We start from the raw sequence: 14,679 nt of genomic DNA, 5'->3' as shown, positions 1-14,679 counted from the left end.
TCCCCCACCACCCATGACAGTTTTAAGAATGACCATGAGTCAGTTCCTAGGTATGAATTAGAAAATTGGATAAGAATACATGTGGATGCCCCTGAACAAAATGCTGAACATATAAACCCCGCCCCCCCCCCCTCAACCAAATTCTAAGGAGCATTTTACCAGGTAGTGTGAAGGGCTCCTTCATGAATAGACAGTGCCACCCACATGGTCAAAGCAGAGAACTGACTTCCCCAAGCATTGCTGATTATGAAAGGGGCACTTAACAGGAAAAACTGTAACAGAAAGCAAAGCGCACACTTTCTGTTTTAACTTGGAAATATTCTTAGAAAGTGGAACATCTTTCTTTCAATGTTGCTTTTTAGTGCTAGGGACAGGACCCAGTGACTGGCACACACTTTTTTGGTTTACAGAGAAAGGAACTCATTCTGTAAATGAGGCCGGCCTTGAACTTCCTGTGCGTCCCAGGATGGCTTTGAACTTGATAACCTTTTGTCGCAGCCTCCCAAATTCTGGGATTATAGCTGTCTGTGTACCTCCAAATTTCAATTCTGCTGAAAGTTTAATTCTGAGAGGTCAAATTGGAAGCACTCAGATATCAATTAACTCCGTCCCTGAAATATGACTGCTTATGAAAATGGCGTATCTATCATATAGCATCATTTATTTACTGATTAAGTCAGCATTTATCCTAATCCTTAAGTATTAGAACAATTATTCTGGGCTCTGAAAGGATATTTCCATGTTAGTGGCAATATGGACCCTTATGTCTTTCATTTCTAATGCTCTTGTTTGGTACAAGCAGGCGATGACACCTGAGATTCATTAGGAGATTAATTACATTAGTTCAATTCATTTCTAGTAATCAACAGTCATCCACTTTCAATTAACTTTAGATGATCCTTCTCGCCAATTCCTCATTAGCTAATCAGAAGATGTACCAGATCCAGGATGCTGGGTTGTCTTTTCAGGCAGTTAACAATCAAACATTAAGTGCTTATAGTGGGCCACACTATGATCTGGGGCCGTAAGAATTATCTAGGTTATTCCAGAAGTCAGAAAGTTTATAATTCGTTAGGAGGGATTATTTATTTTTTGCTCTGATCAGAAACTATTTCAGTTTTGGGTTAGTGTCTGAGATTTGAAGAAATTTTAAAGGAGTAACTTGATTTAACAACTTTTTGGCATGAGCCACCAGTGAGAAGCTATGACAGAAGGAAGGATTCTGAAAGCGAGATACAGAACAAGAAAAATGGACAGTTTGGAAAACCCTTTTAAATTGCTGGGGGAGTGTCCTTGGGTGGTTTTAAAAATGACCACAGACATGGTTGCTTAAAAGAGTAGTGGCCATGGCTGGCCCTTCTCTAGTGTGGTGAAGGTGTCAGGGGGTGGCACTCCCTCCCATTCTCTTTATCTCAGGACCCCTTCCCTAAATAAGGTGACATTCATGAGTGCCAGGGATTAATAAGGCATTATTGAGTTATCTTTTTTGACATACCACTCAATCCACTCTTACTATTTGTAGAATATTTTTGATATTTTTATGAAAAGTACTCTCAGAAAAATCACAAGCACCCTATTAAAATATCAGTGCCAAGGCAAGTCCCCTGAAACAACAGTATTCCATCACTTCTCGGTACTTACGTGAATATTTGAGACTACTTAAGGCACTCCCCAGTCATCATGCTTGAATTTCTGTTTGGATTTGTATGCTTTTTAAGCTATTAATTACAACGGCACCTGTTATTACTGCAGTATGTCAAACTTTGAGGACGAAGCGGGTGGACTTATAACCAGAATAAGGGATTTAAATGCCCAAACTGTGACACATCTCAGCTTTGACAAGCCTTTTCTTTCTGTGTCACACTTGTGGAAGGGCTCCTGAGACACTGAGATTCCACTTGTGTTCGAGACCACATACGTGTGCCATCAGGTCCCGGGGAAAGAGCCAACAAGTTCTGGCTTCTGATTGGATGTGTAACGATGGTGACTGAATTGCACTCTCATCCACATGACAGCAAAAGGGCTGTACAAACTTTGCTTGGACCTGGTGGGAGTTTCGGTCCAGCTCGAGACCCTGCTTCCAGAACCGGAGAGGAAGGTAGGTGGATACAGTCACCGTGGACAGGAGCAGAGGTCCTGAGCAGAGCCTGTGTGGCAGCCAGCGCTGAGTTAGGAGAACCGGCCTTGTCACCCAGGTGAGTTGCTTGAAAGGGAACCTCAGTGGGGTCTCATCTTACCGACACCCCACGCTTTGTGAGCTTCGTTTCCAGGAGACTTACCAGGCTCTCATGGTAAAGATCAGAGAAAAATCCTCTGTGCTTTCTGTTGGGAGACAGCAAAGGAACCATTTTGAAGTAGCCAGAACATTCTATTGCTAACAAAGAGAAACGCTTTTTTTTTTTTTTTTTATTTTGCAATACAATTCAGTTCTACATATCAGCCAATGATTCCCTTGTTCTCCCCCCTCCCGCCCCCCTCACCTTCCCCCTAACCCGCCCCCCATTCCCACCTCCTCCAGGGCAAAGCCTTCCCCGCGGACTGAGATCAACCTGGTAGACTCAGTCCAGGTAGGTCCAGTCCCCTCCTCCCAGGCCGAGCCAAGCGATCCTGCATAGGCCCCAGGTTTCAAACAGCCGACTCATGCAATGAGCACAGGACCCAGTCCCACTGCCTGGATGCCTCCCAAACAGATCAAGCCAATCAACTGTCTCACCCACTCAGAGGGCTTGATCCAGTTGGTGACTCCTCAGCCATTGGTTCATAGTTCATGTGTTTCCGTTCGTTTGGCTATTTGTCCCTGTGCTTTATCCAACCTTGGTCTCAACAATTCTCGCTCACATAAACCCTCCTCATTCTCGCTAATTGGACTCCCAGAGATCCACCCAGGGCCTAGCCATGGATCTCTGCATCCAGATCCCTCAGTAGTTAGATGAGGTTTCTAGCACGACAATTAGGGTGTTTGGCCATCCCATCACCAGAGTAGGTCAGTTCAGGCTGTCTCTCGACCATTGCCAGTAGTCTGTTGTGGGGGTATCTTTGTGGATTTCTGTGGGCTTCTCTAGCACTTTGCTTCTTCCTATTCTCATGTGGTCTTCATTTACCATGGTCTTCTATTGAGAAACGCTTTTTTAAATGTCTTTTTATTTTATTTTGAGTTAAATTTAGTCTTTTGTAATTTGCTTTTAGATAAATCTATCCTTTCATAAATGTGCATAATGAGTTCTGATTACACTCCCTCTCCACCTTCTCTCTCTCCCACCTCCATCAACCCCAACCCCCAATCTTTGTGAGTCCCTTTCTAAAGTTCTGTCTTTTTGTTTTGTTTTGTGACCCACTCAGTTTAACCAGGGCGTTGCACGTGATGATGGATGGGGAACTTTCCATTGGCGCCTGGTGGGCTCATCAGCAGCTGAAGACAATGACTGCTCCTTACCCCAGCATCCATCAGTAACCAGTAGCTCCCCAGCAAGCTGTAGTTCTGCATGACTGACAGTTGGCAGGCTCAGTCTTGCGCTGGTCCAGTGCGGGCAGCCGTGGCTCCCGTGATTCCGTCATGTACAGAAGACAGTGCTTCTGCAGCCCTCTCCCTCTCTTCTGGCTCTTACATTCTTTCTGCCCCTTCTTCTGCAGGGTTTCCCAAGTCTTAGGGGAGGTAGCATAAATGTCTTGCTTAGGGCTGAGCACTCATCACTAAGAGCACTATGGACAGCCACTGCTGTTTACTGCAAAGAGAAGCCAAGAGAAACAACTTTATCAGTGCCTTACAGGTGGAGTTTTATGGAGCTTGAGCCCCCTGGGAAAAGGGTAAATTACCAACTTTAGCCCTGTTTCTTTCCTGTCTCCCCAAAGGGGAAGATGGGCAGGGACCTGTGATGTGATTCTGAAGGCAACAATCAAGAGCTTCAGCTCTTTAAAACACTGAAACCCAATCGTGGGATGCGAGAGGGATTCCCCTCCCTCACTATCAACACACGAGATAAAGAGACACAACGAAAGAACCGTGCTTCTCAGATCTTATTTTCAAGGAAATCTTCAGGTAGGGAAACCAGAAGGCAGTAGTCAGGACAGAGGAAACAATGGGGCAGGATAACGGCAGTAACCCTAGCCAGGTGTACAAGGAAGCACACAGACCCTCACAATGAAGCCACCCTGCTCCATCCATCACATCCCACTTCTAAGGAGAAACCGCGGTCGGGTGGACTAACGGGTAACACAAGAGACGGGGGGAAGCATCAGTATGGTGATATTTTATTTGTGCTGAAATGTGATTTTAGTTGTATGTTAATAAACAAAGTTGCCTGGGGGTCAGAGCTAATAGCAAGCCATAGCAGAAACCAGGCGGTGATGGCGCACACCTTTAATCCCATCACATGGCAGGCAGAGTCTGTGTGTTCAAGGACATAGCCAGCTTGGAGACACACACCTTTAATCTCAATACCAACCACAGAGACCTGGAGGTCTGTATAGACGGGCGGTGACGAGGAGGTCATGTGGTTGGGTTTACAACCAATGAGAAGGCAGAACAGAAAGTCAATAAAAAGACAGACACACAGGAAGTAGGTCTCTTTCTGAGAGGAAGGATGGTAGCAGAGGGTGGTAAGAAGGTGGTTTTAGTCTCAGCTCTTAGCTACTGCTTTGACCTCTTGGGCTTTTAACTCTGCATTTGGCTCTGTGTTTCTTATTTAGTAAGACCATTACATCTGCACATCAGACCAGACAGGGCAAGCTTCAAACATGGCAGAGATGTTGCAGTTATCAGTCTGGGAGTTCAAGACAACGCTGTCAGCTGTATTTACAACAAGCAAACGTTGATGTTCTGGGAGCTGTCGTGGGAATGATGGGCAGCGTGGAGGAACAAGGGGCCCGCAGGAGGGAAACGAAGGAGTGGCAGAGTGCCTCTAGGGGGCGCCTGGTTCGATGTGACGGTGCAGATGGAGTCAGTTTCTAGAGACGTCAGTAGAGTCTTCCAACACCGATTCAAGGGGAAAAGACAAACAGCATGGCCAGGGACTACGGGACAATGACAGAAGGTGCGACGTAGGCACAATGGGAATGGCCAAGGAAAGAGGAAGAAAGGAGCAGAAGAAACGTGTGGCCACACGGTATCTGAGGACTTCTTAAATGAATGACCCACACCAAACCACAGCTTCCGGAGATGCAGGAAATGCTAGGTAGAATTAAAGAAAAACAACAACAACAACAACAACAACAACAAAAACCCCATCTGTACTTAGGCATATCATACTCAAACTTTAGAGAACCAAAGGCAAGGGAAAACTTGAAAGAACTCAGAGAAAACTGTACCTCACGTACTGAGGAACAAGGATAGGGATTAAATTGAACTTCTCTCCGGAAATTACGAAAGCAAACAGGATGGGGTCAAATATTTAACTTGAAGGGAGGAAACCATCTCTCTAAAACTCGGTACCTAGTGCAATATTCTTCCAAAGTAAAGCAGGGAGAAAGGCTTTTTATAGAAGGAGTTTGTTGCCAGAGGACCCGCAGCGCAGAGACTGTCAAAAGAAATTCTTCAGAAAGGAGGAAAATTACCCGTGTCAGAAACTTGGGCCCACACAAACAAAGCAAGGGGTTAGAAAAGGGGGAAATGAACAGAAAATGGTTTTCCTTAAGTATTGTCACATTTATGTATTTATTGTATCTATGTGCACGCATGTGTGCATGTGCTGTGGCATGAGTGTGGAGGTCAGAAGACAGCTTGTGGGGGTCAGCTCTCTCCAGCCACCCTGCGATTCCTGGGGATGGAACTCATCAGGCGTAGTGGGAGCCATCTTGCCAGCCCTAAAAGATTTCTTCCTCCCTTTCCCCACCTCTCCTCTCCCCCTCCTCCTCATTCTCTCTGTCTCTCTGTCTCTGTCTCTGTCTCTCTCTCTCTGGCAATCAGAGGACCACCTCAGGTGTTGGTCCTTGCCTTCTGCCTTGCTTGTGACTGGGTTTCCCTGTTGTCTGGCACTGTATCCAGGCTACAGGGCCTGGGAACTTCCTGGGATTTTCCGTCTTCTTTTCTTCCTCCTGGGCTGCTAGAGCACAGGGATTACAAACACACACTGTCATGCCTGGCCTCCTGTGGGCTCTGGGGATTTGTACTCAGTCAGGTCTTCATGTTTGTGTGGCAAGTGCTCTCTACCCACCACTGAGCCACCTTCCCGCCCTCTCCCCCCTCATTCTTACCTGCTCCCACAGAGTCACTCAACAACGCGGTTTAGTGATTATAGCTTATAGATAAGGAAGAGGAAAGGCAACGAGGTAACAATGGATGGTAGGGATGAATCTGGAACATTTCATGCTTCTTTCACTATTTATTTGAAAGGGGGCTTGTTCTAATTGTCTGTTACAAACTCTAGAAATAAGAAAGATGTTGTTCGTATGATAAGGTGAGGCTAAAAAACAGAGTCATAGTAATTGTTCAGAGGAATAGGCTAAAAAGAAGTGGGGGGCAAAAAGATATTAAGAAAAAAAGCAACAGATAGAAAAATAGTTATGAGGGGCTGGAGAGATGGCTCGGAGGTTAAGAAGACTGGCTGTTCTTCCAGAGGACCTGGAACCACGTGGCAGTCCATAACCATTTGTAACTCTCTTTCCAAGCCTTCTTTTGACCTCCACAGGCTCCAAGAATGGATGTGGCACACAGACATGCACACATACATATAAAATTAAATAATAATAAATTTTAAAAAGAAAATAGTTTTGGATACAATAGACATTAGCCCAACTCTGGGGGAAAAAAATCTTTATTTTATAGTTGAAACTACTCTTTCCTAGGATAAGAAGGGTTATTCTACGGTTTGGTTTTGCCATTTACTGATTTTGAGACGTCCTTGTATTTCCAACTTTATGTACAAAATTTTAAAAGGGGGTGACAATCCATATTAGAATGCTTGTTGTAGGTTTAAATGAGACAATACACCTATATAAGACCTTTACTACAGCACTCGGTACACACTAAGCACTCAATAAATGCTTCCCACTACCATATTTTGAAAGAAATAAAAGAAAGTGTATTATTAAGTACCTATTGTGTGTTAGGTGATGTATTGATACATTTGATTTGTGTTTATTAAATAAGTATGCCGTGTGATATGAGCATATAGGTAAGTTAGAAAATACTATTAACGGACATGTGTGTTGAGGAGACACACACATGCACACACGCACTAAGAGACAGACAGAGAAGAAAACTTCCACTGGATGTATGTGTTTTCCAACTGTATGTTGCAACTCTGCCTCTTGAGAAGATAGTATCAGGGCAGGAGGCCTTTGTGAGGTAACTGGACTGTGAGAGCAGAGCCCTAATGAATGGGAACCGTGCAGTTACAACAACAGCCCCAGCTTTGCTGAGCAGCCAGACAGCCCAGCCTGCTTGGGGAGCCCCAAGCCAGAGAGAGAGATGGGTCTCAAAGAACAAGACGGATGGCTCCCGAGGAGCCACACCTGAGGTTGCACATGGACGGACACACCCCCACACAGAGAGAAGGTCTTCATTGTAGACGAATTTCTAAACTGTCTTATTAAATAAGAATCACAGAGCCAAATATAGGGGTGAAAGCCTTAGAGATCAGGGCAACAGTGAGAGTCACCAGCTAGCCTTAACTCACGCTGTAGCTTCCCAAGAGAGCTACTTCCTGTCTACTTAGGCTTTTATTGCCTTGCTGTTCTGCCCTCTCATTGGCTCTTAGCCCAGCTACCTCATTTCCTTGTTACTGCCTGTCTGTACAGACCTCCAGGTCTCTATGGTTGGTACTGGGATTAAAGGTGTGTGTCACCACACTTGGCTGTTCCCTAGTGTGGCCTTAAACACACAGAGACCCTGCTTGCCATGTGATCTGATTAAGGTCGTGTGCTACCACTGCCTGACTTCTATGTTTACTTAAAAATGGCTGGCTATGTCCTCTGATCTCCAGGCAAACTTTACTTATTAACATACAAATAAAATATCACCACATTTCAGCACAAATAAAAAATCACCACACCTCATTACTTCCATCATGTGAAGACACAGGAAGAGGTCTGTAAGACAGTGGGCCCTTAGCACACAATGAACCTGCCCTCATTGTGACCATCCAGCCTTCAGAATGGCAAAGATTAAATTTCTCTTATTTATGATGCTTTCTTATGACAACCGACCTGGTCTGCCTCCCTCCATTCAACAGAGACTCTTGTCAGTACCCTGGCAAACATCCTTCAGATATTTTAATGCAAATATGTATATGTTTACACATGTACAGAGAAAATTCAATATTTATGCATGTGTATGTACAGGCACTTTTATTAAAGGGGGAGGATTACATGTGTTCTGTTTACGTATCAGTGTGTTCTCATAGATCTAATGTCTCAAGGCTTCTGCGTAAATACATATTTAATTATTTCGAAGTGTATAATAATTTTACCTGGAGTTTTAAAATAACAATAATTTTGCTTTGCTGTTTGATTATATAGCGAGAATTTATATATGCAAATGGGAATTAAAGAAAATAATGGCCAGGAACTGAAGCCACCACAGCACAGATCTCTCATCCCTTTTAGTGAACTTCTTCAGGAATTCTCCAGGACACAGGAATGCAACTGAAATCCCCACTTTCAGCAGTACATTGAAACAGAAAGGAAAAGTAAAGTGGAAGTCCTTCAAAGGCCAGACGGAAGGACCTTTCAAATAACTCATTCTAGAGCATAAACCATGTAACCTTATCAAGAGTCTGTGGGAAACAGAGCAGAGAGAGAGAGAGAGAGATTGAAATTCTGTGTGCTGGGCTCAGCAGTTACCGCTACTCGGAGGGATAGCACTGAGTTCTGAGGAGCCACACCCTCATTCAGTCTCTGACCATCAGGAGTCCCAGGAATGGGTGGGGACCTGCATTTCTTTCCCTGTGTGCTTTTGACCTCGCTGTGCCCTTCTGTTCTTATTAGCAGGCCAAACAAGGGCTGTGGTGCAATGCTTGGGTATTATCAGGCACACTCTTAACTGGAGAACAAAACCAAATCCATCCCCAACTGGTCATTACTTCCTCTTTAGTTCTCCCCCTCCCCCCAGTGGTACAAGAGATAGATTTGAATGAGAGAGAGAGAGAGAGAGAGAGAGAGAGAGAGAGAGAGAGAGAGAGACACCAGGTGGAGCCTGATGGGGCGGAGGTAGGATGGCACACACAGCAGTCCCCACAACCAAGCCCTCCTCTGCTCTGTTGACACTTCTAGCGAAAACAATGCTCATGAGCTGGGTGTGGAGGTAACCCCGGCACTGGAAGGACCAGGGAATCAGGACTTAGAGGCCTACACGGACTACACAGTGAGAGCCCTGCTTTGAATAATTAAGCAAACAAACACATTGGGAAAGGTAGACAGGAAGGAAAACACAGAGCACAAACCCGCCTCTGTTACCACTTTAGCGCTTCTTCCCAGGGCCGCTGGCTCTCTACACATTGACATAAAATTAGTGAAAAAGAAGATCACAGGAAACCAGTCTTGCAACATGTTTTTTTTTTTCCTCCCGACGTAGCAAAACACCGGAAACCTCTTTTCATGTCATTAAATTCTAGTTAACGTGTTTTACCTTTTCACTTGAGTGTTTAAGCAGCACTCTTGTTACTTTACATCTCCATCCTGTTTTACTTGAGCACCGATACCTGTTTTTATTGGCTGAGGCTGAGCAAGCGGGGGCAGCTGCGGTGGGGGGGGTGGCGGTGGGGGTAGGGCGCTCAGGTTTCCTTTTTATATAATGAAGGCTCTTTTCTCCATCTCCGTGAGGGCAGTCCCATTCATCTCACTTAATTCGTATTACTCATGCTGAAGAACACTTTCTAGCTCTGATGCCTACCGCTAATGGGCACATTCTGTACATGGAGCGTTTGTGAAATGTTGGTAAAGAGCAGGCTGCACACTTTCCCTGTTTGATGAGTCACTGTCAAGGAAGGAAAATCCCGCTTCCCGGAGTGAAGCCTGGGCCCCTTTGCTGAGAACAAGCCCATGTTTTAGCACAGATTGCTGATGATGTTATTTTACCTTAAGACATTCTTTTTTCTTTTTCTTTTTTTTGGTTCATTATTTGAAATGGGAAGAAAATCTCATTTGACAAGTTTGAACCCATAGTCCCCTGGAGAGTGAGAAGTATGACCAGGGAAATGTGAAAACTAAAGACGGTCACACAAACTACTAGCTTAGTTTCCATTTGGGGCCACCTTCTCTGTTTTCACAGGAAACGGTCCCTGCCATCCATGCTTGTAATCCCAGCCCTTGGGAAGCTGGGGCAGGAGGAGCAGAGTTCCAGACCAGCCTGGGATACATTGTGAGCCTTTCTTAAAAAACCAAAACAATCTCTGGGCATGGTGCTGCTTTGCCTTTAATTCCAGCCCCTGGGAAGCAGAGGCAGGTGGATCTCTGTGAGTTTAAGGCCAGTCTGGTATGTGTATCGAGTTCTGGGCCTGCCAGGGTTACATAGTCTCAAAAAGCAAACAAACAAACAATATCAACACCAACAGTAAAACAATCAGGGCTAGAGAGATAGCTCAGTGAGCTAAATAGAAAAAAAAAGTGCTTGGCACACAAACACGAAGACCTGAGTTCAGATCTCCAGAACCCACAGAAAAGCGGGGCTCACACCTGTACCTTCAGCACTGGGCAGGCAGGGACGAGATCACTGGAGCTTACTGAGCTAGTACCAATCAGCTAATGTCAGGTTCTGGGGTAGACTCTTATCAAATGTGGGAGGGTGGAGAATGATAGAAGACACCTGACGTCATCAACTTATACCCCTACCCATACCTGCGCGCGCATGTGCGCGCGCACACACACACACACACACACCATACACATATAAAAACAAACAAGAAACACACTTGTGACCTTCTCAGAGCTCAAGCTGTTAGGGCTGAGTTTAAAAGCATAGTTAGAGGACGGGGGGGGGGGGGGGGGGGGGGGGGGGGGGGGGGGGGGGGGGGCTTCGTTGGTAGAGAGCAAGCTTAGCATGTGCCAGGCCCTGGGTTCTCTCCCTAGCACCCCATCCACTAGCAGACTTAGCTGACCTCAAGTCGATTAAGCAACTGAATTAATTTGTTAGTATAAAATGAAACATTCTACTCTGTCATGATAAAATGTCAATGACATAACTGACATTTGTCCTTGACTCGGCTCTGTTGATTTTTCCAGGCACTTGGCTTTTTATGAAATTCATTTCTGGCCCTGGGCTGACCTCAGCTGCCCTTGGCCGAGTTCAGGCAGAGGCCTGTCAGTTCGTGGGCCCTTTCTCTTTCTTCCGGTCTTCACTGCCGCGTTTCCTGTTTTGGCTCCTTCCACACTCTGCCCTGTGCCTTCTGGGGGTGTTTAAACTCCTGTTAGCCCTGTGATTGCCACCTTCTCCTCCCACCCCTAAGTTCATGCCTTTCTCTGCTCCCTTCTCTCCTTCCCCATCTGCTGCCCTCTCTCTTCTCCTTGCCTTTCTGTGAGCCATGGCAGAGGCACATTTGGACAACAGCAGACTGTGATGCTGTTCTTGCTCCTCAGCTCTGGTGTTGTCAGAATTGCCTGGAGCCCTTCAGAACTGGCAAGTGCCAACCCATGTCCTGGTCTTTGACCCTGACCCTGTACATGCTTCCTTTCTCTCTTTGGTTTTGTGAGCATCATTCTGTCCAACGGCACCCCAAAGAAATGTCCCATTTGCATTAGAATAGTTCCTTTTTCTTTAAAGACTAATTTTTTACTTATATGCATGTTTGTGTGTCTGCCTGTGGGTGTGGATACCTGTGCAAGCCGGAAGGAGACGTCAGATTCCCTGGAGTTGGAGTTACAGGCAGTTGTGAGCTGTGTGATATAGATCTGTGAACCAAACTCAGGTTTTCTCCAAAAGCAGCAAGTACTTTTAACCCTTGAGCCATCTCTCCAGCTCCAGTACCATGACAATTCTGAGAGATGCTGTGAGGATGGAAATAGACACCAAGGTTTGGAGTCTTAGTGTAAGTCCAGCAAACCAATGGGGACTCTTCTTATTTTAAAACAAATATTGATCACTTGTTGAAACAATAGTTTAGATAAATTGGGTCAAATAAAACATATTACTAAAGTATTTTTACTTGTTTTTTCTTTGAAAAATAGTTACCAGAGAATTGAAAATGATATGTGTGGCTCAATTTTGAAACCCTTGCTGTGTTTCAGTGTATAGCCAGGTCTTTGAATTGTCACTTAGAAATGGGCAGTTTTCTATGCTTTAAGGACTCAGGATGTGTGTGTGTGTGTGTGTGTGTGTGTGTGTGTGTGTGTGTGTGTATACATATGTACAAATATGTACGTGTTTGTGGAGGGGGAGGCCGGAGATCAATGCCCGGAGTCTTTCTCAGTTGGTCTCTGCTTTACTTCTTGAGGTAGGGTCTTTGACTGAACCCGGCTGGGGCTCACCCATTCAGCTAGACTGACCGGCCAGCCAGCTCCAGGGATGCTACTGTCTCTGCCTTCCCAGACTGGGATTATGAGCATGGCTTTAAAAACAGATTTACTGATTTGCAGGGTGGGAACAGCACATGTTCCATGGTGCAAATGTGGAAATCAGGGGACAACTTTCACAAGTCAGTTTTCTCCTTCTACAACCCGGGTCACAGGGACTGAACTCAGGTTGTCAGGGACTCACACTCAGGTTGTCAAGTGTGTGCTTGCTAAGCACTTTACCAACTAAGCTCTCTCTTCAGCCCCAGACTCAAGGTTTTCTTCTCAATTCATTAGCATTTCCTTGTTCTTACTTTGTTTTTGTATCTTAGAAATAGGGGTAGTATGTCTTAAAGATAAGGATATATACACTTTTACTAATATCTCCTAAAATTAATTAAAAGGAAAAAAATGATCATTAGCTATATCTTATCTAGGATCAGATATCTTTTTTTTTTTTTTTTTTTTTTGGTTTTTCAAGACAGGGTTTCTCTGTGTAGCTTTGGAGCCTGTTCTGGAACTCATTCTGTAGCCCAGGCTGGCCTCGAACTCACAGAGATCCTCCTGCCTCTGCCTCCCGAGTGCTGGGATTAAAGGCATGTGCCACCACTGCCCGGCTAGGATCAGGGTTTTTAAAACTGCCTGAAACAATTCTTATTTGATCATGGCTGTGTTATAGAATTTAATATTACTTTTAAATGGTTAAACTTTTATTTGCTTTTGTGTATGCTGAGAATTATTCCTTAATTTGTCACTGAACATAATTACAATTCTTGCCAAGCAGGTTGAAAATCTACTTTGCTTTGTGGCTTGAAATTGATGCTAATTAGTGAGTCAGAGCTTTGGTACAAAAAGCACAGGAACCTACTACCAGGAAGGAGAAAAACTGCTTATTTTTATTTCTGTCATTGTGTCTATTAGGCAAGAATATCTTCCTTGAGTTAGTTAGAAGGCACGTGGAGGTCCAGTGTTAGCTTGGGCTGCCCTAAAAATACACCTGAGACTGCGTGGCTTAAACAGTCATTTACTTTTCTGGAGGCTGGGAGTCAGGGTGCTGGGATGGGTCTGAAGGAGACTCTTCCTGAAGGGAGTACCAACCTTGGCAGTTCTTCTTACAAGGGTGCTGATGTCACCAGGAGAGCTTCATCCTCAGGGTCTCTTCTAGACTTCATTTTCTCCCACAGTTCTCATCTCTAAAACCAGAGCATTGGGAATTAACATCTCAGCTTATGAATTCTGTGGAGGGGAGACAAAGGCATAAAGGAAAATTATAGTTTTAATCATTGTGGTGGTTTGAATGAGAATGGCCCCATAGGCTCATATATGTGAATGCTTAATCCCCAGCTAGAGGAGCTATTTGGGAAGGATGAGGGCATGTGGCCTTGTTGGAGGAGGTGTGCCATTGGGGGCCAGGTCTGAAGTTTCAAAAGCACATGCCATTTCCAGTTAGCTCTTTCTGCCTCACAAGACTGTGGATCAAGATGTAAGCTCTCAGCTACTGCTTGAATGTCGTGCATGCCCATCTGCTGCCGTGATCTCCACTGTGATGGTCTCTGTGAAAATCTATGAAACTGTTAGCCCCAAATAAAACCTTTCTTCCCTAAGTTGTCTTGGTCTTATCACAACTGTAGAAAAGTTGACTATGACAATCATATAGATTTTTTTTCTTGTATGCATTCTTTACTGTATCATCTTTTACTTATTTTTAACATACTATTTTTATTCTTTGAGCATTTTATACATAATGTAATGAATTTTGATCACATTCACCTCTCACTCTTCCCCCTAACTACTCCTTGCAAGTCCATCCTCCACCACCTCCTAACTTCATGCCTTTTTATTTTTTAAATAACCCAACAAGCCCAATTTGTGCTCCCCCATACTCATGGGTGTGGGACCCTCCACTGGAGTGTGCTCGGCTGACAGGAGCCACACCTTAAAAGAAAACTGATTCTTTCTGCCCTCGCAGCCATCAGTTGTGAGTAGTTGCTCAGTTAGGGTGGGGACTCATGAGCCGCTCCCTCCCTCCCTCCCTCTGGGCCGGAATGTGGACTGGCTTGCTCTTGTGTAGACAATCACAATCACAGTTGCTGTGAGCTCATGAGTGTGGTGGTCCTGTCGTGTCCAGAAGACACCGTTTCCCTCCTGTCCTGACATCTGGCTCTTACAGTTTTTCTTCTCTCTCTTCCCTGATGATCCCTTTGTCTTGGGAGAGGGGGAGAATGTGATATAGATGTCCAGTTTGTGGCTGACCACTGA

The 14,679-nt window shown here is 44.9% G+C and overlaps 1 long non-coding RNA gene across 1 annotated transcript; it reads right to left on the bottom strand.

Moving 5' to 3' along the window:
• Positions 1–237: 237 nt before the first annotated feature.
• On the bottom strand, positions 238–13,713 carry LOC128103951 (uncharacterized). The gene is made up of 3 exons (XR_008215807.1): positions 13,519–13,713; positions 3,434–3,722; positions 238–2,322 (listed from the first exon to the last, which is right to left on the bottom strand). It is a non-coding gene; the product is annotated as an uncharacterized LOC128103951 (long non-coding RNA).
• Positions 13,714–14,679: the final 966 nt, after the last annotated feature.

This window comes from Peromyscus californicus, unplaced genomic scaffold (assembly GCF_007827085.1).
Source record: "Peromyscus californicus insignis strain IS unplaced genomic scaffold, ASM782708v3 Scaffold_8__1_contigs__length_139910024, whole genome shotgun sequence".
Taxonomy (NCBI): Eukaryota; Metazoa; Chordata; class Mammalia; order Rodentia; family Cricetidae; genus Peromyscus; species Peromyscus californicus.
The sequence above is the reverse complement of the archived record's forward strand: the minus strand, read 5'-3'. Positions and strand labels throughout refer to the sequence as shown.